This window comes from Myodes glareolus, chromosome 11 (genome assembly GCF_982192425.1).
Source record: "Myodes glareolus chromosome 11, mMyoGla1.1, whole genome shotgun sequence".
NCBI classification, from domain to species: Eukaryota; Metazoa; Chordata; class Mammalia; order Rodentia; family Cricetidae; genus Myodes; species Myodes glareolus.
The window spans coordinates 86977231-87002081 of NC_142036.1; the positions used below are offsets into that span (position 1 = coordinate 86977231).

The window sequence follows — 24851 nt, forward strand, 5'->3', positions numbered from 1 at the left end:
AGACAGCCGCAGGTTAGAATCCTCCTGGTAAACCACCACCTCATGGTGCCACATACATTATTAAAAATGGGTTAGATCAATATGTAAGAGTTTGCCAATAAGAGGCTACAAATAATGGGCCAGGCAGTGCTTAAATGAATATAGTTTCCGTGTAATTATTTCGGGTAAAGCTAACTGGACTGACGGCGGGAAGCAGCCCGCCGTTCCTTCTACATGTGGATCACAAGCTGTGGATCCATTTCATTTTTGTGTCTGATCAATCACATGTCACTGACAGACCAGTAATCTGTAACACCATCCCTGCCACGTGTCCTCACTCTGCTGGATCCCAGTGTTGAACTCTATGCCTTTCACAAGTGCTTCTTATTTATGAAACAAAGGACACTGTTTTACTGATTATTGGGGAAAATTACTTTCCGATTTATTTGTGAATGAACGTCATTAGTTTCATTTCACATCTTTCTCTTTTATCCCCTTGTGCTGGCACACAGACTCACTCTTTCCCCTGAGTTTCCCGAGGAGCCACTGAATTCCAGTGAGAAGAATAATGAACATGTCTAGGTTTCAGATACTCAGTCATAGAGACAGAAGGGTTTGTATAACTAGTGGCCAACTCAGCTAGCAAAATGCCACTCCCTGGAGTCACCAAGCAGAGAAGGGGCTGTGGGGTTGAGGAACTTACCACAAAGTGCACAACATTACACTTGAATACGTTGTCGACAAAAATATCACAGGTGTCCAGGCATCGTGATTATAAACTACTCTTGTATTCCATCTGCTATTAGTTTAAGTATCTGCGAAGGCCATTTTCCACCCTTTGAACACCTACCACCTCACTTAGAGCTTTCACGTGATTCTCATCTGGGCCATCTGTGGCTTCTAAAACTCTCCCTCCTTGCTCCGCACCAGCATCCTTTATGTGTTTCAAGGGCAGAAGTCCTCCCCTGTTTCTGTTGACTCTACAGAATAGCTAGGTCATGTGTGTTTCCCCCTCACTTCCCACATTACGGGCGCAATGGAAGTCCGAGTTGCTCATGAATCCTGTCAGAGCGTGACCTGTCTCCAGGACAGTAGAATGAAGCACGTGAGTGAGGACTGTTCTTCTCAGACACGAATATTCACATAGAAACTATAGTAATTGCAATATTATTTGACCAAGGGCTCAGTCATAATCCTAGCTAGCTGTTGCATCTTGAATTAATCCATTTCTATTAATCTGTGTATTGCCACAAGGCTGTGCCTTACCCGTAAGGTTCTGATATCCTTCTCTTTTGGCAGCTACATGACATCTGTCTGACTCTGCCTTCTTTTCCCCTGCATTCAGTTTAGTTTTCTTACCTATCTATATTCTGCCTTGCCTTCGGCCAAAGCAGCTTTATTAACCAATGAAAATAAAACATATTCAGAGTACACAGAGGGGAATCCACATCACTGTTTGTGATATGCGCAGATTTTCACCTTGAAAGTTCTCCTTTAGTGAATCCCCTCAAAAAGTAATTAACAACTCCTGTCATTATTTTCTACATGACTTACTTTAAATATATTAATATGTATACCATGCTTTCTGAGAATCAGCCAAGACGTTCTGTTCCCCATGGCTTAATCTTTGTTCCTTCCAGCGTCTTCTCCTTCTCCAGTCTTCTTTTTGTCTTTTCTCTTCTCTCTTGACGATTTGCATGTTTGTGTCCTGACCTCGAAGCACAAGGGTCCTTTACTGTGAGCTCTCTATCTGTTGCTTGTTGACTTCCTCCTTCAGCGGAGGTTCTCATGGAAGGCCCCTGTGCTCCGTGCAGGAGCAGGGAGAGGTTTCAGCACTGTCTTCCTTCTGCCATCAGAGACAGAACTGTTGGCACCAGGGGAACCACCACTCCACAGAGACAATGTAGGACCTCATAGGATCTGACGGAATTATTAGGCCACAACTATTAGGAAATAGGGTTTTCTTTTGTATGTTTAAAATATTTTCAAGAGGACTTTTTGATTTTTTTTAAAGAATGATTTACTCTTTTGGTTATGTTTAATTTTTATTACTAAACATAAATTGTCAACAGAGATCATGATACTCTAAGGGGGGCTATGAATTTTATTAGACTTGAGTATAAGTCATTAAGAAATAAATGTATTCCTTCAAACCATTGTGCATATATTCCTCTAGTTCCTTCCAGCCTCAAGTGGTTTACCTCGTAGTCCCATAGTCACTAGCAAGCCGGTCGGTGTGGTTCTTGTTAGAGTCCCATAAATCTAGAATATAATTAATTGCATATCCTTTCAAGCTAGCAGTGAAAGGAGTAATGCCGGCCAGGATTTTGATGTTTTGCCCTATTCCAAAACCAACATGATGGTGCCCGACACTGCTGAAAACATTAATTTAGAGAGTGGCTGGAAATCGTGAGCCGCAGCTCTTAAGCCTAAACAGTCTCATTTTGTTTCTGCCCAGATCAGAGCAGTCCGTGTAGTGAGAGCTTCACTCCTAATCTAGTTCCGCAGCTCCAGTGCGCTGTATTGCTGTGTTTATCCCAACACTGCTGCTTGTAATGTGTCCTTAAATCATGTGTGAGGCAGTTAGACCATGTGCTGTGTAAGAGGCACAATCCACAACAGCCGGTGTATTTTATCTGACTTTTATCTAGCCCTTGCTGTCCATATTCTGGATTTTGTTTGACACATTTTGCATAAGGGTTCTGTTTGGTCCACAACGTTGTGCATAATGAACTATTGTCCTCCGCTAGATGACATCCAGTTGCCGAGAGCCGATAATGAGACGTCAGGTGAATAGCACTGATTGGCATTGATGTATGGACTTGTTGAAATATTGCAGGGTCTCCCGATGGGGTACAGAGGAGTATGGCTGTTTAGAGGTTTGGATCTCCGAAGCATTGAGACTGTAATCACATAAACAGAACCTCTTGTGGAGGACCGAGGTGTCACTACGCATTTTCTGGCTAATCCATCCATTAATCTCCGTGGTCCAGAGCTTGTGCTTCCTGTCACTGTTCGCCTTTGTTCTGCACTTTGATCTTCCAAAACGTCTGTCAGAAGAAAAGTGTTTATATTGAATTATGCGTGGAAAGGGGTAGGGTGAACACTTCAGAAGGTCGGCATGAAATTTCCTAAATAAACCTTGCCCCGCTGCTCTACAGCAATAATCCAGGCATGGATTTCAGCCCAGTGATATGTAGGCATGAGAATGACTTTCCCTCCGTAAACTTTAAAGTGGATGTTTTGGCATGGGGGATTATATTTTGTTTTGTTTCGTTTTTCTTATAGAATATATCTATCATGCTTGTTCTCTTTTAAAATCAATATTTGTAGGAAGAATATTAAATAAATACATTAAAAAATCCATTTTTCTCTTAAAAATTCTGATTTAACAATGTTAACTAAATTAATGCTTGTGATGACGTATCTTCATGTATGTGTGCGTATAGTTTCTCTCATTGATTCTAGTTTTGTGCTATAAGCTAGCCGATCTATTGATATTTTTGATGCCTGTTATTATTTGTACGTTAGCAAAGATTAGAGATTCGGCAATGAACAATAGCACGTTTATACAGAGAGAACAGCAGAAAATAGAGACATTATTAATTGCTGTGTTCTGTCACAGTGATCTGTTTTCTCATTTCTCGTGTCTTTTAAAATAATTATGGCAGCAGATGGTTTTATTTGTCCTGCGAAGTCTATGAAATAGTTTAATAACTGAGAATCAGTTTTCCCTCACAGGATATTATGAACTATGGGTTTCATGATCCATGCTGAATTACACTGTGATAGCAAAGCGGACTTCAGCTAGGATTTGACATCAGCCGTAAGCTGTCCTCTGTCTGCAGACTTGAGACTCTGTTGACACATCCTAGCTTCTGGAGAGGAGCAGATCCTGTGTAGGCTTGGGGCTCTTTTGAACTGAATGTAGACCATAGCCAGCAATCACCCCAATTATCTCCTTGTTCAGTTGTTTTCTCCCCTAAAAAAAACAGGCATTTGAAGAATCCGATTGAGCTCAGCCATTCCAGTAAATTAAGCCACATCCACCGCCTTCTGATTTGAGGCAGCCTGTGGGTGCAGAATTTTAAAGTTTCTTTTGTGATCCCAATATGTGGGCAGAATTGAAAGACTCTGAGTCCAGGGAATTGAACAGTGATTACAATTGCGGGTACATCAGCTTTCTAGACAGAAGGAATTATGTCAACACTAATGAGCCACCCATCCAGAAAAACAAATTGAGAACCAAGACGGGCATGTCAGGGCGATGGTGGGTGGCTGAACCGCAGCAGATAGTTTAGGAGGCAACAGTAGCTGCTTTTCAGGTCTGGGTTTCATCTTAACTGTAGATTGTTGCAAGGAACCGCTTGGTAGTCCCTGGCTGCCCAGAACGGAAATAATCACACAGAAACTGTATTAATTAAATCACCACTTGGCCCATTAGCTCTAGCTTCTTTTTGGCTAACACTTATATTTTAATTTAACCCATTGAACTTGGAGCTCCTTGATTTGGCTAAATTGCTTCCCAGTGAGGGCCAGGGACCCCCTGGCCTATTTGCCGTATCCTTGGGTGACAGATACTTGCTGGTGCCTAGGTTTTACATGGTGTCGGGACCTAGACTGGCCAGGGTCCTCCTGGCCTGCTTCTGCTAGAACTGGGTGACAGATGCACGCTGGCACCTAGGTTAAATTGGTGCAGGGACCTGAATTCAGGTCTTCATAGTCATACTGCAGCCCTTTAAACCTGAACCATCTCTGTGCTACCCCTTGTGGGTGTTATATAAAAACAATAGCTTCTCTACTCTGTGACTCAGTTTACTCTTGTGTACGGTGAAGATGTTGTATACAAACAATAGCTTCTATACCCCTGCGCCTCAGTTTACTCATGTCTGAGGCAAGAGGAACAGTAACACTGCCTACTTTCCAGAGCTATTGTGATGTAAGATGTACATGCATGCATTTGGAGCATCTAACTCTGAAATAACACTTGTTGTGCTAAACTTTATGTCTAAGTCACTTAGACACGTGGGTGAACTTCTTTGGGACCACTGAAGACCTTCTTCAAATTTAATGGCCTCTCATAGTAGCTCGGAGGTTTCATAGCAGGAAATGAGGGGACAAAGCCAGAACTGGGGTCCTGCTTGCTTTTGTGTTCAGGTGATGCGTAAGGACAGGGAGAGGAGCACGCCACAGCCTGAACCCTCAGGTGACCCTGCTTTGCCAATCAGTAACACTTTCCAGTCTTCCTTGAAATTTCTTTTGTATCAAAATTTTGAAATATATATTTTCTAGCCTTTTAGTTAGCCAGACGTTTACTTGTCAATCAAATGTTTTTGTAGTTGACACATGGTATTTTTTAAGTGTGAAAGTGTTATATAAGTATTTAACTTGAGTTCTTATAAAATAATTGGAGATAATCATTGATAACATAAACTTTAGGATAGAGTAAGTATATTTTATATATATCATATATAATTTTATATATAATTAAAATAGCAGAATAGTAATAATATGTGCAAAAGTCTGTGTCCTGCTTATTTCTTTTTTTTGAGTAAATGCTCATGTATCAAATGGTATGGAATGCATATATGTATCTGACTTTATAGTATTTTATCTATTGCATTTAGTATATATGTATATAAGTATGTATGTATAGTATGTCACATGCATATATGGTAGTGAGTTTCCATCTGGCCCCTTTCTGGTAGCGTGTCTAGGTTTGGGAGAGAGCAGTCGTGTCCAGAAGGCAGCTGCGCAGGTTCAGACAGGTCTCCTTGGTGTCGAGTCTGCACTGTTAGCTGTTCAGCCTCACAGAGGCGATTTCACAGAGGTGGTTTTCTCTTCAGGAAACCACATAAGAGAGCCCTCTTTCATAAGGTTGTTTTTTGGTTTTGGTTTTGCTTTAAGAACAAATGAGATGACTTCTACAATCTTCATGGGGTTCAGCTGGTGTTTTAGCAGGGTTTTTGTTCCTATTCATTGTCCCCTGGACTAGCTGATGTCACCGGGCATGGTGGCCTCCAGCTGAGCACTGACTCAAATGCCCCTGCTCTCTCCTTCAGACCCAGACACACACCCTGTCCTGGATCTACATTCGTATCAGGGCTACTCCTTATAGCCCTGAAGTTCAGACCCAAGTCCTGGCTTCCCCTCCCTACCTTCGTGGCTTTATTCCTGTCACCCAGCAGCCTGACATAGAGTCATTCATACGGAAAAGACATTATTTTCCTGATTTTTAAGGTAAGAAATTTTCTTAGTCAGTGGTCTATGACTGTGAAGAGATACCACGATCAGGGCAGCTCTTATAAAAGAAAGTACTTTACTGGGGACTTGTTTCAGAGGTCAGTCTGTTATTGTCATGGAGAGGGGCATGGTGGCACATGTGGTCTTGAGCAGTAGCTGAGAGATAGACCCCAATTCATAAGCAGAGAGAGTAGCTAGGCCAGGCACAGGCTTTTGAAACCTCGAAGACCACCTCCAGGGAAGCACTTCCTCCACCCAGGCCACACCTGCTCCTTCAAGGCCATACCTGTATGAGCCTGTGGGGGCTTTTCTGATTCAAACCACTACAGAAATAAAATCATTTCTATGGGAAAATAAATAAAATTATTGTATTACTTCAGTTTCTATATAATGGTTGTATTTGTAAATGTAGAATCGAGACAATTTAAATAAAAGTTCTAATAATTGTTATCATTTATAGACTTTGACTTTAAATTGGGGGGAGGCTGAAAGATCTTCCTGACTCCCCTGAAGACAGACTTGTGTGGTTGCGTTGGCATGGCAGGAAAGGAATGAACCTGAGAAGTGGATGGTTTTTGAGGGAGTGGGCAGTATGAGAAGACACTGGGTAGCAAGGTTAGAGTACGACACCCATGGTGTGGGGGTTCACACATGAAAGAACAGAAATAGATATTATGCTCACTTATTAAATGAATCAAAATAATATTAAATTGGTCAAAATAAATGCAGTGTAGAAGAAGAGGTACTCTTCTACCTAAGATTTGAAATTTGTGCGTTTGTGTTATTTCAGTGTACAGGACAGCAATAATCCAAGATGTCACTGATCTTTTCATAACCATAATGTTAATTATGTAGAATATACGCACACATTTTCACAAATCACATTCATAATGCTTTAATTTCTCATCTTTTATATATCGGAACTGCTGGCAGCATGAGTTAATACATTTTTCCATTTCCTGTTGTTATAGAATTATTGTTCATTTATATTGCTATCATGGCAGCCATTAAATAATCCTGCTGCTCCATTGATGCTGCCCTTCAGTCATAGCCCAAAGGATGTGCTGTTTCTTAGTCTTTGTGTAGAGTAAGGGGAACCGTTGGATACCAAGGCTGAGTCAGTTGAAAACACTTGGGAAGCATGGCTCAGTACTTTGAGCATCCCTGAGCTCTACCTCAGAATCTCTTTTAATTCGCCAGTAAGCATATGCTTCTGCACTTAGTGTCCTAGCCCAGTCTGCTCCAATCGAACACCTCAAACTGTATTTCTTATCCACTCTAGGAATTACGGTTCTCGAGTGTAGACATAAGGGTTTGGGGAGCACACACGTTTGAGTGATAATGAGGACCTGTTGCTGGCATCCTTTCATTTGACACTATCACACTGGGGTCAGAATGTCAACATACGGACCTTTGGGGTGCTCACATCGGGGTCAGGGTATCAGTGTGCAGACACTGGGATACTCACGAAATGCTGGAGGCGTCTAATCATCAAGAAGTGTTTACTAACCACAGTAGCTATGTTCTTTTGTTTGGAAGAGTTCCTATTTTTTTTCTGTTGGGAAATGGAAAGCATCCTTTTGGTCTTCATCCATGCGTGGCCATTGATTTGAGGATGGTTTCAGTGCAGCTCTTAAGATCCCCTTAGCCCGGTGGGGCTGCTGTGCTGGACGTGATCTGACATTGAAGCATTAGCCCCCAGAGGTCAAGCATAGTCTATTCTTCCCATAAGTCCTGCAAAGTGTGAATGTATATCAAACAGCTTTGCTGATCTGTCTCTTGTTTTCTGTTCCAGAGATTATAGCAATATAATAATTAAGGATGGGACCACACTTAATGACTAAAAACCCAGACTCGGTTGTTCAGAGACAAGGATTTTAAAATCATTTTTCCTTTTGTTCTTTAGAAATGTCCTTTGCGTAGAGAAGGGGCCAGAAAGCGGTTCCATTCTCACCTTGAAAACTACTTAGCTTTTGTTCCAGAACACAATTCTCAGATTTCTCAGTGGGTGGAACAAAACTAGTAAATCTGATGGTCTGAAAGTCGGTGATGTTTTCAATGATTTATCAGCAGAATGGAAGCTCAAAGGGTTTTGAAGCACCAGAAAGCTTAGTGAGAAGCAAGAGCTAAGTTAGGTGCCACTCTGTGGAGAAAACCCCATGGGACAGGGCCAGGATTAGCAAGCAGGGCTGAGGATTGTGCTCCTTAGGTAAGGAAGTGCAAGAGATTACAATCACCAGCAGTTGACAGGTCAAAGGAGCTTTTACTCTACCAAGGTCAAAACAAACAGAAGCTTTCTGTCCACATTAAAAAATAATCCACAGCTTAGCTTCCAAGAGATTGAATAATTGGTCGCCTCTTTATATTTCTGTTTATGTATATTGTCTAACCAATAAATTATGTACTTTTGTATGTCTACATAAATACTTAAAACAAATATTTCCTTTTAATTAATTGCTTATAATCTTTTGGTATAGTTATTTGATAATAATGGCTTGTAAAAGTAGCTGAAAATGGATTAAATATATATTAAAGAAAACTAGGGTGAACTATTTAACCACCCAAATCAAATTTTGTAATTTAGTTTGTTTCCTGTAGTAATACACACACACACACACACACACAAACAACACACACACACACACACACACACACACACACACATTGGGGGGGGCTGGAGAGCTAGATCATGGTTAAGAATGCATACTGATCTCAGAGAAGACCTGAATTTGATTCCGCATACCCATATCTGAGAGATCACAGCTGCCTACAACTGCAGTGAATCTAATGCCCTCTTCTGTCCCCTATGGGCACTTCATTCATAATTATAAAAAAAAAGCCAAAATGTTTAAAAAACGAGCACACACACACCTAATAATATTTATGCTCACATGTTTACAAGTACATAATTATTATTTATGAGCAAAGTTTCTTTTTTGAAGTAAATATTTGCATTTAATAAAGCATAACCCAGAACTAAACCAAACAAAATGGCTTCTCCTCGGTGTCTGAGCAACTGAAACGGGAAGCAGGTGCCCCTGGATTGTGCTCTCAAGGAGCTGCACCCGGAACCCCCACTTTAGCATTTTTTAAAAGCTATATCTTGTAGTTTGATACACTGGTCTTATCAATTTTATTGAAAACTTACTGAAATAAAACCAAAGCTTGTTCTCTGAATTCATATCTTAAGGCTAAGGCCTTTTTTTTTTTAATCAAAACTGAGGTGGTTGTAACTGAGTTCAGGTGTTGAAGTCTGAAATGTCATGGTTTGCAAATGATGCTATGTCAGTAATACTTTAGAAAGTCTCCTGTGAGTGCTTGGTGGTAGGAAAATAAGAAAATACATTTAACAGAATAAATATAAAACCTGAATTGTTTCGGACAATCCTCATCTATATTGGTTCTTACGCAGATTAAAACTGTGGCCGCTTTTCCTCAGACTAGTGTAGCAGTTTTGTTTCTGTGATTTGGTGGTGGAATAAACAACCATGATTCACTGGTATAGAAAATAGGTCTCAGATTCTTGTTTGTAACATGAGGGGGCTGGCTTGTTGGGGTTTCTGTCCTGCCCAGTACCCCAACAGCCGGCAAATCCCAAAGAGAAATTACACACAGGACTCCATAAGGTTATAAACTGATTGGTCCATTAGGTCAGGCTTCTTGTTAACTCTTATAACATATATTACCCCATTATCCTTATCTATGTTAGCCACATGGGCTCGGTACCTTTCCTGGTGTGACAGCTTACATGTTGCCTCTTCGGTGGTCTGTACAGGAATGGCTGAGAGAGAGCTTCTGCTTCCAGAATACTCCCAGTCTCTTTGCTCCACCCCTACTTCCTGTCTGGCTTTCCCGCCTATACTGCCTGCCTGGCCAATCAGCGTTTTATTAAAATATGATTGACAGAATACAGATAATTCTCCCGCACCACTTGTTTGTGGGAAGTCATGCTTCGTCTTGATGGAAAAAATATTTACTTTGTAAGCACTTAGTAATTCTTTTCAGGGATGTTCTGGTTTCATGTAAGCTTGTGCCCTAGGTGATGTCTTCCCCAGGGAGGCCGGAATTGCCACTGTGTCTGCTGGAGTTGCAGATCATTGTAAAGCACTGTATGGCTGCTGAGAACCCAGCCTGAGTTCTGTGGAAGAACAGCCAGTGATTTTAACCACTGAACCGTCTCTATGGTTCATAGAATGAATGAATGCCCCATGAATGTCTTTTGAAGGGAAATCAGTACCAGTTTTTCATGGGCCTTTTCACACATTTTGCTATTCTGGCCTTGGGTCCTACATTTAGAAACTGAACTGTGGTAGGAACTGAAGGCCCATCGGTTATGTTGTGTTGACACACACCTGGGTAACTTCACAGACAGTCTTCAAGATCAAGCACATTAACCTTCTGGAGAGTCTCTCTCCAGAGCGGTGGCTCTTTCCCTTCCATAGCTGTCTGCTTCACCCAAGGACCAAGGAGCACAAGGGTCGCATCACGACCTTGCTAAGAACCAATGAGAGCGCTGCTTTCTGACCCCTGTGCAAGCGTAAGGGATGCGTGCGTGGATGGCATTCCTGCTCCACGAGCACCTTGCCCCATTACTGATGAGACCACCATTTAAACCTCCTGGAAGTCCCGCCTGTGGGATCAGTATCCTTCCTACGACCCCCTGTCTGGTGTAGGATGAACGAACTCATCATTATCATCCAAGACAGAGACTCTGGTCCATACATACAGTGGAGTCGTGGAACAATGTTGAAGTCATAAGTTTTCAAATATATGTTAATTGGTACATGGTCAGTAGGTTAAAATGAGATAAAACAAAGAAAACTTAAGAAAACATACTCTTGTTATAAACAATTTAAAGAAACATCCGGGGAAGCGCAGTTGGAATATCAAAGCATAAATGCACCATTAGTCAAATGAAGGAAAACCATCAAGTTTGGCAGCATTGAGGTTCAGTTGCAAGGAAAATGCTGCATCTGCTCTGAAGTTTTTCAGGGCTGCATGAGAGAGCAGGAAGCAGGTGCCCTGGGAAGATGCATGCAGTAGTGACTGAGTGGTTGGTCCTCTGCTCCTTTACAGTTGCCCTGAGAGGAGGGATGCAGTAGAGACCGAGGGGATGGTCCTCTACTCCTCCTTTACAGATGCCCTGAGAGGAAGGCTGCAGTAGAGACCGAGGGGATGGTCCTCTACTCCTCCTTTACAGTTGCCCTGAGAGGAAGGATGCTTATTTCTTTAAGCGATCTCATCATTTACAGATCTGTGTTTGGCATCATATCAGGAGAAAGAGAGACAAAGAGGCAGAGAGAGGCACACACACAGTGGAAGGAAGAGAGAGAGAAAGAGAGAGAGAACAGTTTGTGTCCAGGTTTGTATCTAGGGGAAGAAGTCTAAGTTTCTCTGCTTCTAGCACCTCTGAGTTCTGGGAAGCTGCCTCTTTGTATTTATAGAGCACAGCTTTTTACAAAAGAAGATTAATTGTGCTGGGAACATAATTATTCTCTGTCTCTGACAAATGACATGGAGAAAATTGGAGGACATAGTTATGTGGTTAAATAACTATTTCCAGCTAGAAAGGGCACAGTTTATAATATCTGACCACAAAGCACTACAGTGAAAATTAAAAATGAAGCTTTAAATCAGGAAATTATTAGAGACATATAGAACGAAAACCACTTTTCTAAATTTTGGATCAAAAGGAAATCAAAACTGTAATTACTGACAATTAAGGGAGAAGTGGCAGCCATGGGGTAAAGTGTGTGTGGCATATGACAGAAGTGTAATTAATAGGAAAACTTCAGACTCATTTTTCTTATTAAAGGAAAGAAAAAGCTAAAGTATGCACTGGATACTCAGACTGAGATAATGCTCCTGAAAGACTATGAAGGAGGTAGTTTTTACAATCAAAAAAGGAGAAAAAGTTAATGGATCAGACAAAAGAGGCCGGAGTTTACACTTTAGGGAAATTCGTGTGCAAAATGAAGGTCTTTCGTCAGATTTGCCAAAGTTTTTAACATTAGAAATACATCTGCTTTGTGTGTTATTTTCATGTATGTATTCATCCCTTGTGTGGTGTGTTGAGTGATATTTTGATTACATTCTGATACCCCCAAGACTGTCAGTTAAATTTGCTCTGATTCAGAAGTCGGGGCCAGCTACTCACTGACCAAAATTAGCCATAGAGTTTTTGGAGGACTGAGGATGAAGAGACAGAGGAAGTGGTAGTTATGGGGATTAGAGAGGTTCTTGGCCCTTTTGGGTTGGATTGAGGATGGCACACACACACACACACACACACACACACACACACACACACACACAGAGAGAGAGAGAGAGAGAGAGAGAGAGAGAAAGAGAGAGAGAGAGAGAGAGAGAGAGAGAGAGAGAGGTGTCACTGACCACTTCTCCAGTCTTCCAGGTTCTTACCCTAATATCTGACCTCTGAGTTTTTACTGATAAAGGATAATTAGCAAATACTTTGTTTGGCACCCAAAACAAAACAGTGCTGGAACCCACGACCCTGAGATTAAGAGTCTCTGTTCTAGCAACAGAGGATCCTCAGATGGTCATGACGGGACTTAATCCAGCAGATCCCTGAGGTTAAATACAAAGCTTTCTTCGAAGAGTGTTGCTGTTAGCATCTTGATGTGGACTGGATCCTCTGTAAATCTGGTTATTTTTTCCCTGAAATATATTAGAATCTCCATTCATAGATTTTTCCAATTTAAATTTTATGTCCAAAAATACACAGAAGATATAAAGGTAAAAATTTCCACAGAGCATGATTTTTTTGAGAAGTAACAAGTTATTCCTCAGCAACTAAAAAGTAATCGAGTATCATTGTGTACTAGCATTGCCTGTCCCTCCCACTCAGCTCTGAAAAAGGAGGATTTCCTCCCTGCTCACGCTTCAGACCACTAGAGTTTGCACTGTTTGTTTTTACCTTTTGAAAGGTGAGCCCACAATCCAACCTATTCCTTCCATACCTGTTTTCTGGCCCACCAACTTGTAAAGCTTTAATTTAAGTTCATGTAGTTGGCAAGGGTGTTGATGTTGGAAAAAGAAAAAGAAATCAAGCTTCCTTCTGTAATCTAGTATTAAAGGCATTCTGAATCGTTCACTCTGAGTCTCAGGGACCTTGGTGCAAGAAAGAAAGAAGATGATAGAGTCAGGTGTGTACACAGTCTCTCCAGGTAGGAAAGGAGAAATTCCCTAAGGCCCAAGTGTTTCTGATACCTGATGATACCTGGTAGATGTTGGTAACTCCGTCAGGCCAGCACTCTCCTCTTGGATAGCAGCACAGGCGGACGGGCTGTTCGTGTTACTGCACTGCTGAATGGAGCCACATTTGAGTTTCTGTTTGACTGGTTAGCCAAGTGAGATAAATGTGCAGGAATTTAGGTTTGGTGCAGCAGCACTGATAGGGTGTGTTGTTCTTTGTCTAAGTCTGCGACCTTTCCCCGTTCCTGTTCCCAGAAGAGCTTACTTGAAAACACCCAACTAAATGCTAAAAAATTCAAACAGAATAAAGGGGCATGGTTATATTTAGGGCATTGCTCCATAGTAACTGCTTGTTGATAATTCTATTGTAATGGCCTTAAAAGTTCCCCAGAAGCTGCGTGACAGTTAGTGTATTACTGCCCAGAGAAACCTGACCCATGGAAGTCTCAGGACCTTGCAGGGGTCAGGACTGGAGATGGGGTGTAGCATAGCATCCCTGTGCATGTATTACAAGGCTGGAGGAAGGCATTTCTGTACACAGGGCTGCGTTGCAGCTGCAGCCAGGGCAGCAGCAATCCCATCAAAGCCTTTCCCCTTCTCAGTCCGCAGTGTTAGCCCACAGCTGGTAGGAAGAGGTTATACTCTTTGCAGTCCAGGACCACCTTAGAAGCCGTTTGGACTTTTTCATGTGCCCTTTGTTACAGCAAAATGGTAGCTGTTGATATTCAGATAGCGATAGCTGTCTTTATTGCCCCCACTACCGTGGTTCTGGTTCTTCGATGTATCTCCCTTAACTCTCCCACCTGAAGAAACTTCCGCATGAGCAGCCTAACCTAGAGTGTCCAGGAAACCTGCTGTACCCCAAACCTGATCTCATAGCCTGCGTACTTCCATCTTGTGTAGACACTTCATGAAGTTTTCTTGCTGCCCACGCTCACCCTGGCCAAAGCATCCAACCTGGTCACCAGCATCATGTGCCTGCTGCCTTCTCCCTTGAGGTCTTTCATCCCTGTGGATAATTCTTCACTTCTGGCTTCATTAGATTTCTATTTTCCACTGATGATAGTTTGATACCTTTCATTAGTGTCTGATTTTTACTGAACTTGAGTTGAAAATTCTCATTAATTTTTTCCTTCATTGTGCATGAGCTCTTCTGTTTGTCAGATAATCCCTTTGCAGTGACAAAGACCTCGAGCCAAGTCCTAACTTGAGACCACGTCAGTTTCACCTTGGACGTTTTAGATATAGGAGGGGTGGAATTAAAATGAAGAATGTCACGTTGAACATTACACTATACGAGGGAACCTTTAGTCTCTTTCCTGTTGCCCAGCTAGTGAGAGTATTAAAAAGGGCTGATTGGGGCTCATGAACCAAAGACTTCCCATGCAAGCCTGGTGGTCTCAGTTTGGATCCCCAGAACTCACACTAAACATGGGCACAGTGATTGTAAGTATCTGTGATTCTAGCATAGCCCTCTAGGAAACAGGGACAGATAGGAACAGCTTGAGGGGCAGATACCGTGACATACGTATTGGTGAACAAGAGAGACCCTGTCTCAAACAAGGTAGAAGATGAGGGCCAACACCTCAGGTTATACTGTGATGTCTACAGTGTCCTGGGCAAGACCACATGTACACACACGTACTATATACTCATGCACACATATATCATACTACACACATGTATAATACAAATACACACATATTACATATATAATGTGTGCGCACACATGCATATACCCACTCCCCACGCACTGCACTACCCCCAATCACCTTGATTATAATGAAATCACATTTGGAAATGGGTGTGCTCATTCCTTTCCAGTTTCAGTCTCCTGTCTCTCCACTGCAGCCTCTGAAGTTCTCCAGCCAGGCTGAAGGAAAACTCTCTAACGCCTTGTAAAGCCTTTTTCAGTCTTTTCACCAAGTTTCAGTGATGGACTTTCATGCTAGAGTCTTGGGATACACCGCAGGGCCAAATGCATTCTGAACCTTAGCTGGAGTCTCCCTCTGGTCCATTCTGTTCTTCCCGCGACTCAGTCTTTCTTTCTCTAGTGTAGCAGCATGGCAATCTTTTGGGTCATCACCTCTTGTGTGTGCCTGGCCTTTTATACATGTTTTCTCTCTCGGACCTGACTAGTTCTGCTGATGGAGCATGAGAGCTACACTGAGCTACCGGGGATCAAAGAAACCCTAGGAAAATACCTCATACTCAAATATTGCCTGTCTCCGTTTTTGCTTTATACACCTCCTACTTTATATACCACCAGCCCAAGTCTGTGTTTCCATACGAGATGATTGGGGCATGGCGGTCCCTTTCCCCCTTGCCGTTCAGAACCGTCCTGAAAGCATTTGTTTCTATTGGAGCCGAGAGGGAGGTCTCGTGCATAGAAGGTGCTCAGTAAGACTCTGTCTTTATAACACTGTCCATTTTTTTTCGTAATTCCCATGCAGTATTCTTTCTGCCTGTTATAGAATCTGAGTACAATTAAAGGCTCTCCAGATTGCTGCCTGTGTTTTATTTCTCAGTCAGAAACTCGCAGAGAATATTTTCAACAGCTGTCGTGTGGGCTTTTCCTGAAATGCCATGTCATTCCCGAGGTGATGCTCTGCGATTTTGTCTCCTGACAGAAGATGAGGAAGGAGGTGGGCAGGACGCGGAGAAACTCCAGCTGAAATCATACTCTTGCCAGGCCAGGAATGGAGGAGAATTGCTTATCTTTAGAATGTTAGAAATAACAAAGAACTTTGAAAAAATTCTTTCCTTTCAGAGGGAAAACAAATGATGAAGCAGTAATTGTTGCTGTGGGCATAGGCCGTAGAGTAAAATATTTTCTTGATATTTTTGGTATTTCAGAACTCTGGTATAATTATTTGCTTTGCTAAGTGTTATATAGATAAATAGACAGTTCATTATTCCTTTGCAATCAATGAATTATCTCATTAATATAAAGCTACTAATAATTTACTTATATATCAAAATATGTCTTAGGTAAAACAGTAAGAAGATAGTCATTTATTGTATTATATTTCATAACCAAATGTTTATAGTTATTCAATGCGTTTGTGAAACTTTAGTTTCAAATTCTAGATATACTATTAGAAGATATTATAGTGTATATGTTGATTCGTCTTGTTCAGGAGAGAAATCTGTATTCGTTAATTATATGGCTTTTCTTACAAAACAGTTGATGTTCTGTCTTCAAACTGCCTGTTGCATATTTCGGTAAGATAACCTAGTGATAATATATCATCTGTAAAAGCACATTTGGTCTCAAATTGTCCATCACCAGATCATCTCTGAGAAAGCCTCCCTTCCCCAGCATCCTCCCTAGAGGATCTGAAGTGGGTGAAGAAGGCATATCTTGGGACTTCCTAGCTCCATGAGCCCCCTTCCTCTCAGAGGAGGTCAGGAACCCCAGTATTGGTTGCTGTATTTAGTCTTTGAGGACCACAGAATGGAAGGCAAGACACAGCAACACTCAAATCGGGCAGTTTGCTTCCCTGACATCCTAGTTTTCTTTATAGTTCCCATTTCTCAGCTATTTAGCAGGTCCTGTTATCTCAGCCAGGCCCACACGCTCCAGAACAGCCTGCGGGACCCTGAGCACAGATCTTCAGGTTGTGCGTGTCTCTGCCTTCTCTGTTGGTGCAGGCCCTCTCGGGTTCATCTCAAACAGTAGGTTGTGGGGAGGGGCAGAAGTGCACCTTCTCTCACAGTTTTTCTTCAGAGAGCTAAGGCTTTTTATTCGTCCAGGGAACTCTTAATGATTTTCGCCGTTTAAAGAGCCCTTTGTAATTTTATTTGTCTTTGCTGTTTGGGAATAAGGCATGGGCTTTTACATTCCAACATTTCTCGCCTTATCTTAGGTCTTTACATTCTCTCCAAAAGTTTTCTCTGGAATCTCAGTTTTTAATGTCATAGTAAAAGGCAGCAGGAAACCAGAAATACACGAGACTGCCACTGTCTTATGTCCATTCCTTGGATTTGGAGTGTGGCTATGTAGTTGAAGGCTGCTCGTTTGTTTCCTGGCCGCCAAGACATGAAATAATCACACAGAAACTGTGTTATTACAACACTGCTTGGCCTATTAGCTCATGTTTCTTATTGGCTAGCTCTTATATCTTAAAGTAACTCATTTTTATGCATCTGTGGTTGTTGTGGCCTACTGGTAAGGTTCCCTCCTGAGTCCGATGTCTGTCTCCTGCGGCAGCTGTGTGGCTTAAATTTCCTACCTTGCCCTCTTCTGCACTGCAGTAGGCCTTCAGCAGTTCCTCTGTTAACCATTGGTATTCACAGCATACAGGAGGGAGTCCCACATCCTGGCTAGGCACTTAAATGGTCCTTTGGGTTTCAGCCATACGGAGTGTTTTTCTTTTGCCATAGGTTACCAGTTTTCCAGCGTGGAGTATCTGTCTTTTGTGGCCAGAATCTGATCACTCCACCGACAATAAAAGTAGCCCAGTCTTTTGTTGCAGGCCCACCCCATCTGAAACTGTCAGTGCGGTTTCTTGGTGAAGATGAGCTGGCTGGGACAGTGGAGCCCAGATTGGTCAGTGGATCTTCACAGTGAATATTTTCTTCTGTTTCTATGAGAGTGCTGGCACTCCATGAATTGAGGCTAGCAAACCAGCTCCGTTCTGAGCTGGCCTTCAGGGACCCATCTTGATGGCAGGTTGTAAATCTTCAGCATGCGGCTTCAAAGGGGGCTAGGATGACAAGATCCCATGCACGAGGAGGGAGACAGCATCTGGAGGATGTTTGGTCGCTCTGCATAGGAGATCTGGCATTCCAGATATTCCTGCCCTCCACAGTCCACTGGTCAGGACTCATATTGAATCTTTCTAAGTGGGGGGGATCTGTATGGCAGAAGAGTAAAAGCTTTCATTAGCTGTAGCATGATGGGAAAGAATTTCTGTATGTTACAGATATTCAATACCAAGGAAGCAAGTGTGTTACAACCAAGTGGACTTAATGATTCACTATCAAGAAACCAAAAGATGAAAAAGACACTATGATCTTGTCAGCAATGTCTGGTGGTATTATGAAAGACATGAGTATTTCATTAAAAAAATATGTTTCTAAATAAAGGAGCAAGGAGGGTTAGTAAGAATTGACCTTTATTGTTGTCTGTCCTCTAGGGGTTAAAGGGTCTTTGAGGGGATTGGTAGGTGACTTGGTGATTGACAGCTCTTGCAGAGGATCTGAGTTCTCAGCACTTACATGGGGTGGCTCAGAACCATCCGTAGCTCTGGCTCTAGGATCCTATGCCTCTGATCTCTGAGGATTCCTGCGGTCAAAGGCACATGTATACATGCGTACCTGTATTAAGATTAAAAATGAAATCTTAGAAACTGCCATTTTTGGTCAAAGAAAATTAGAAAACGTCTTGCCCTGTGTGCCCATCTTGATAATCTACAGTTGGATAACAACACATTAGAACTGCCTACCCAGGTTTACCCCTTGCCCATCACTGCCGCACATTAGAACTGCCTACCCAGGTTTACCCCTCGCCCATCACTGCCACACATTAGAACTGCCTACCCAGGTTTACCCCTCGCCCATCACTGCCGCAATCCTTTTTTTCCCAGACCACGTTAGACACTCAGCACAGTGATCCCAGAAGCTGCACTTGAGAACAGTGAGCTGTGCTTGGGAACCCCAAGGAGTTTCCAATCTGTCTTTTAATCATCTCACGCACTGACAACAGCAGCCCTGGTGTGGGACTGCTTGACTAAACTCCAGGACCTGACTCCCACCGTGTGAGTCGCCTTGGGCAGGTTTCTCAATCTCTGTCTTGGCCAACTTCAGTTCAATGTGGGCAGTAGGTGCGCTTCCCTCATGGGGTCGTTTTCAGTAGGCCAGAGTTTATCTATGTAAGCACACAGAGCATAGCAGGCTTGGAACGAGCCCCTAGTCGACACCAACCATTGTCAGAGTTTTCTCGCTGGACCTTCCCTTGTCAACATTTTTACCGAGACTTACACTGCTCCTTCTCCATCAAGTGACATTCTCATTTTCACGACGAAGCTAACAGTTTCAGAGTGAAGTTGGCCAAACACAGAGCAAACGGAGCAGTTTTTAAAGCTACACACATCACAGAAGACCAGTTTACGCACCATGCCACTGGTGAAGCGCAACCTCTCTCAATCACGGACTCTCTGGATGCTCGGGTGCTGGGACAACCTGCAAATATGCCGCTTTAAATACGCAGCAGCGAGGGGTGCTTGTTTCCCATCCTGCTTTCTGTCTCTTTCTTACCACCCCTTCCCGTGCCCCATGGTATTCTTCGTGTCTGGCTAGTCTTGGTTGAACGCACACCAGAATCTGGCAAACGGAGACCAGTGCCATTGTAGCTGTCTTGAGGAGCTCAAACCTTATTCTCACATGTTGCTGTCTCTGATTCCTGCGGTCCAGATGATATCATTTTTCCCAGCTCTGGAGTAGACATCTAGATGTCAGACTCCATGTCACTGGGTTGCTGACATTTGTGGGGTTTGCCTCATTGTCAGCAGCGTCTCCTGCTTTTCTCTCTGTAGAGGACCTGATTCTCATTTGTGCTTGGCAGGGCTTGGTTGGATAGAGTTTAGCCCAGAAGGAACCAAAGGATGCCCAGGGAAGCTCTGATTCTAGGCTCCTAGTAACCTGGTTTATTTGTTGGAGTTGGACTCAGTGACTCACTAGGAGGTTCAGAAGCCCTTCCAAATTGGGTGCTGAATGTAGCTTTGGATATGTGATCAAAAAGATTACTTAGGTAGCTCAAATTCTGCCAAGATTCATTAAAAAAAAACAGGGAGTACAGAGACACATACAGATACTATTAGAAGGAGAAGTGAGCATAACAGCCACTTAGAAAAATATTAAAATGACACAAAATGAAAACCTGAGCAGGTAAGGTGTTGTTATTTTGGATAACGTTGCGTCAAGATGATAAAAAAACCTAAAGGTGACTGAGGTCTGAAGAAATTGACTCGACACAAGGACAGAGCGACAGACTGTTGCAGGAAAATCCGTAAGACTGCACCAGACTCTTCCGGAAACCAGGACATGTGAATCTGATGAAAATTAGATTTATGAAAGCATCATTTCACAGAAGTGATTTTGGTGTTCTAGGCTCAGCGAAGTTTCTAGAAGCAGTCTGAGGCCTGGGCAGTAAAGAAGAAACAGGAGAGGCTTGAAGCAAATATGTCAGAATGCTAAGGGCTTGTTTTCGGGTGCTGTTTGTAGGATTGTGCTAGTCTTTCAGACATTTAAAATGCTCCTAAGCTTAAACTTAGGTTGTTAAAAGAAAGGATGAGGTGAGATTGGCTGGGGGGTTCAGGACTGTGCAGCGAACACTTTGGAGGAAGCTCTTGGCCAGAGTAGAGGGAGAGGACACGCAACCCCCACCCCCACAGAGGCTCCCGTACTGCCTTCCTATTGCAGCCTCTCTGACAGCACACTGTCCATGCCTAGAGGCTTCCAACTCCTGTAAGTTGCTGTCTTCTTTCATATGAAGTTGCTTTGGCCTTTCTTCCCTTGGCCATGGAAAGTATTTCAGGGAAATGATCCTACAGGCTATGTAGGAGCAATTCATGGAACAACAGGCCCTGCAGCACGTGGAGTTCAGAGAGTGCTGAGAGTTTAGCATGAGTTATTTTTATTTCTATCCAAACACGTGTCTCAGCGAAGTTCAAGCTATTTCTTGGACAGCAAAAGGCAGTCGCTAATTTAAATTTTTGGTTCCATTAAGCCAAATTTAGAATGGCTTTCAGAAACTAAATAAACAACAGTCTCCCACCCCATTAAAATGGATGTGTCAGATTTCTGTGGACTTAAGCTTTGAAATAATCATCCTCCCTGTAAGGGACCCTAGATCCTTAGGCCACAGCTGCCCATCTCAAGCATACCGTTTTTGCTAAAGGGACGCTCAGAGGTGGGGACCTCCAGTCTTACTACTAATACTTTATGCATCTCTCATCATTTTCAACAAATTAAAATGGAATATGGAAAGGTTGCACTTACAGGCAGCTGTGATTGTCCAATCATAAGGGAGCAGGAAGGCTGAGCCTGTATGGTTTAAGGAATGGAATGAGTTCAGCAAACTTACTCTTATCTGCATAAATACACCTCAGCATGTGCATACTCATGCATGCACACACAGACACTCAACACAAAAGCAGGTATACATAATAAAGCCTTTTGAAGAAGCTCCTTATTTAGGAACTCTATCCTGTGGGTCTCCTCCTGCCTTGCAGGCTGTAGCAAGGCTGCTGCTTACAGGACAGCAACGGACAGCTATAGTGTGTAGGCTTCATCACTTCTTATATGCAAGGACACTCTGCAGGCCACCAGCAGGCTTATTCCTGTGTACATTACTTGAGTATGAAGCTTATTTTTAGTTAGCATAATTTTAAAACAAAACTTGAAGTCAGTTCAATAACAACTAGTAAAGCATTCAACATTATTTTGGCAAACATGATGGTATTTTAATCTCTGGAAAAAAATTATATATGTGATAACAGTATTACAATGTAGATTCCAACCGACAGACAACTTGTACCTGCCCCTCAACCAAATGAAGAATAAAATTCAGATGTCTTACATGGGGACAGCTGTGACAAGCTTTATATTTGGTTTGCAGACAGGTAAGGCAAACTGAAGAGTTCATGATAACTTTGGGCCCTGAAAGACAGTTCTCCCTTTATCAGCGTGACATGTGTAAGTTAGCCTCAATGCAGGACTCAGTAGCCCTGTGGGGATTAAAGAATTCAAGGAGGTGGCGTGAGAACCCTTCACAAATACCAAGTTGTGTCATTTCGCCTCCTTGGGCTGGACTAACATGGTGCTATCCATTGGGAAGGGTGTGCATGTAAGAATGTTGTTGGATATTCAGAGTCTGTCCATTCAGATTTTTTCACATTTCTGTTTTTAGCAGCCAAAAGTTTCAGAAAATAATACGATCCCTGCTATCTTCTAAGAGAGAGTGTTAATAGGGATGGCCTCCTCAACTATGGTTGTTTTTCCCCCCAGAAACTGGGTTTCTTTGATTTTGCTCATGATTATGTCAGCGATACATCCCATGTATCAGAAACGTAACACTGTCAACTCAGACAAGACTCTTAACCAGTTAATCTTCTAAGCTTTTAGCCACCTCTCTCCTAAACTATTACCCTTTGCAGACATAGCTTCTGACTTCAAGTTCTGTCTAAACAGCTCTTATACTGACATTGCTACAGTTAACACAACTTTTCTTCTGTGTAGAAGCTTGGCAGTATTTCTTTTCAATAACTGTGTGTTTGTCTAGTAGCTGATTCTACCTTAATGATAAATCATAACACTTGAAAAATCACTTTGTATCATATTAAAGAAGTAGGAGCAATCAGATTTTCATACAATTTCTAGTTGTGCAGTGTGTCCTTCTTGTGACATTCATTGTTTAGTATTTCTCTCGACGTCTCTCCTCTGTTCTCCCTGTCCTTCAGCCCTTCATCTTCCATGCATGGTTTCCTTCCCTCGACCTCTCCCTTTTTCCTCCCTCTCTTCCCCTGATTGCTTCCTTGTTCCTACTTACTAAGAGATGCAATGTGCTAGAAAATATGCAGGCCGTGTAGCTGAGCATCAGTTTGAATAAGAAATAAAAGTCCTCACTTATGCAGAGTTTACATTGTAGGGGTGAAGACAGATGATGCTTGTGCATACATGCTCACGTGTGCACACACACCTACATGCACATGCACACATAAACACCAACACCTACACACAGACATGTACTATGAGGACTATAAAACAGAGGAAACAAGGGGCACCTCTGGATGGGTTCACCTCACTGCATAAGATCTAGGAGGCTCATTAAGAAATAAGTTATGAATACATGAGTACCTTGGACACAAAGAGAAACTGCTGTCTACACCACGTATACATCCATGTAACCCATTTTCACCTATAATGTTATTTGCCTTATGTGGGAGTCCCCTCTGTATGCTGTGATTACCACTAATGAATAAAGAAACTGTTTTGGACCTATAGCAGGGCAGAACTTAGTTAGGTGGAAAAAACTAAACTGAATGCTGGGAGGAAGAAGGGTAGAGTCAGAGAGAAGCCATGGAGCCCCACAAGAGACAGATGCCAGAACTTTACCTGGTAAGCCACAGCCACGTGATGATACACAGATTAATAGAGATTGGTTAAATTAAGATGTAAGAGTTAGTCAATAAGAAGCTAGAGCTAATGGGCCAAGCAGTGATTTAAATAATATAGTTTCTATGTGATCATTTTGGGTCTGAGCTGTTGGGGGCTGGGAAACAAACAAGTGGCCTCCTGAAAACACTGATCCTTTGCTCCCACTTTTCTATTTAAAGCCTCTTCTGATCCTGGAAATTGTCTCAGGAGACAGAGGTTAAGGTTCTGATTTTTGCCATTGGCTGGAATTCTTCAGAGAATTTACCATTGGCTGGAATTCTCTGTGCTTCACATTCTTTCATGAAACACAAGTTTTAAAATTCTAGATGTCCAGGAGCTGAAGAGAAGGTTTAGAGATAAAGATTATGTAGTTGAGTTCAGTTCCCATATCTATTTTGGATGACTTACATTTGTTTGCAAATCTAGCTCCAGAGGACCCAATACTGTCTTCTGGACTTACTTGTGCACATAACTACATCCATGTACATATTTAATTTTTAAAAAGATTTATTTTGCTTTCTATTTTGTGTATGTATACCTGTGTGTATTCATATACATGCCTGAAAAGTGCTTGTGGAGGCCATAGAAAACAATTCAATAATTTGGAACTGGAGTTGAAGGTAGTCATTGTCCATCCAATTCAGGTGATGGCAACTGAACCCAGCCCTCTGCAAAAACAGGAAATGCATGTAACCGTGGAGCTGTCTCTCCAGCCCCAAAAGTAAACCTTAAAATAAAAATGCAGGCATCTGATTAGTGGTGGTAATTATGCTCATTCAGAACATTAGAGTGTGCTAATATTTGGAATTTTAATTGCAGAAGCACTAAGTGGGACCGGGAAGGATTCTGGCATTTGTGACTATAGCTACATCACCTGCAGTGAGGAGTCTGAAACCTGCTTGGGGTCCCTGATTATTTTCCAAGATTACAATAAACATCTTAAATTCCAGGTTTACTATAAGAAAACTGTATTCCAGTTTGGTGCACTTCATTCCTAAGCCTATCTTGGAAGACATCCCCAGGCTCCTTGGTTTAGGGCTGTTCTCCCCTGCTGCCTCAGGGCACGTCTTTCTTTCTACATACAATATTTAAAAGCAAAAGTTACCCAACGTGGGGCTTATTCCCGGAGATTTAAGAGTTTTGTTCTCAGATGATTCAACATTTCAGAGCTCCTCTGTTGCAGTTTCCTCTGAGTTCTACGTCCAGAACAGCTTCAAGACTGCTGCCTGAGATGATCCAAACTCACAAAATAC

General features: G+C 42.3%; 1 protein-coding gene across 7 annotated transcripts in view; it reads left to right on the forward strand.

Moving 5' to 3' along the window:
- Hdac9 (histone deacetylase 9) overlaps window positions 1–24851 on the forward strand; it is a 524755-nt gene that overhangs the window by 266658 nt on the left and 233246 nt on the right. The gene's annotated exons all lie outside the window — the stretch shown is intronic.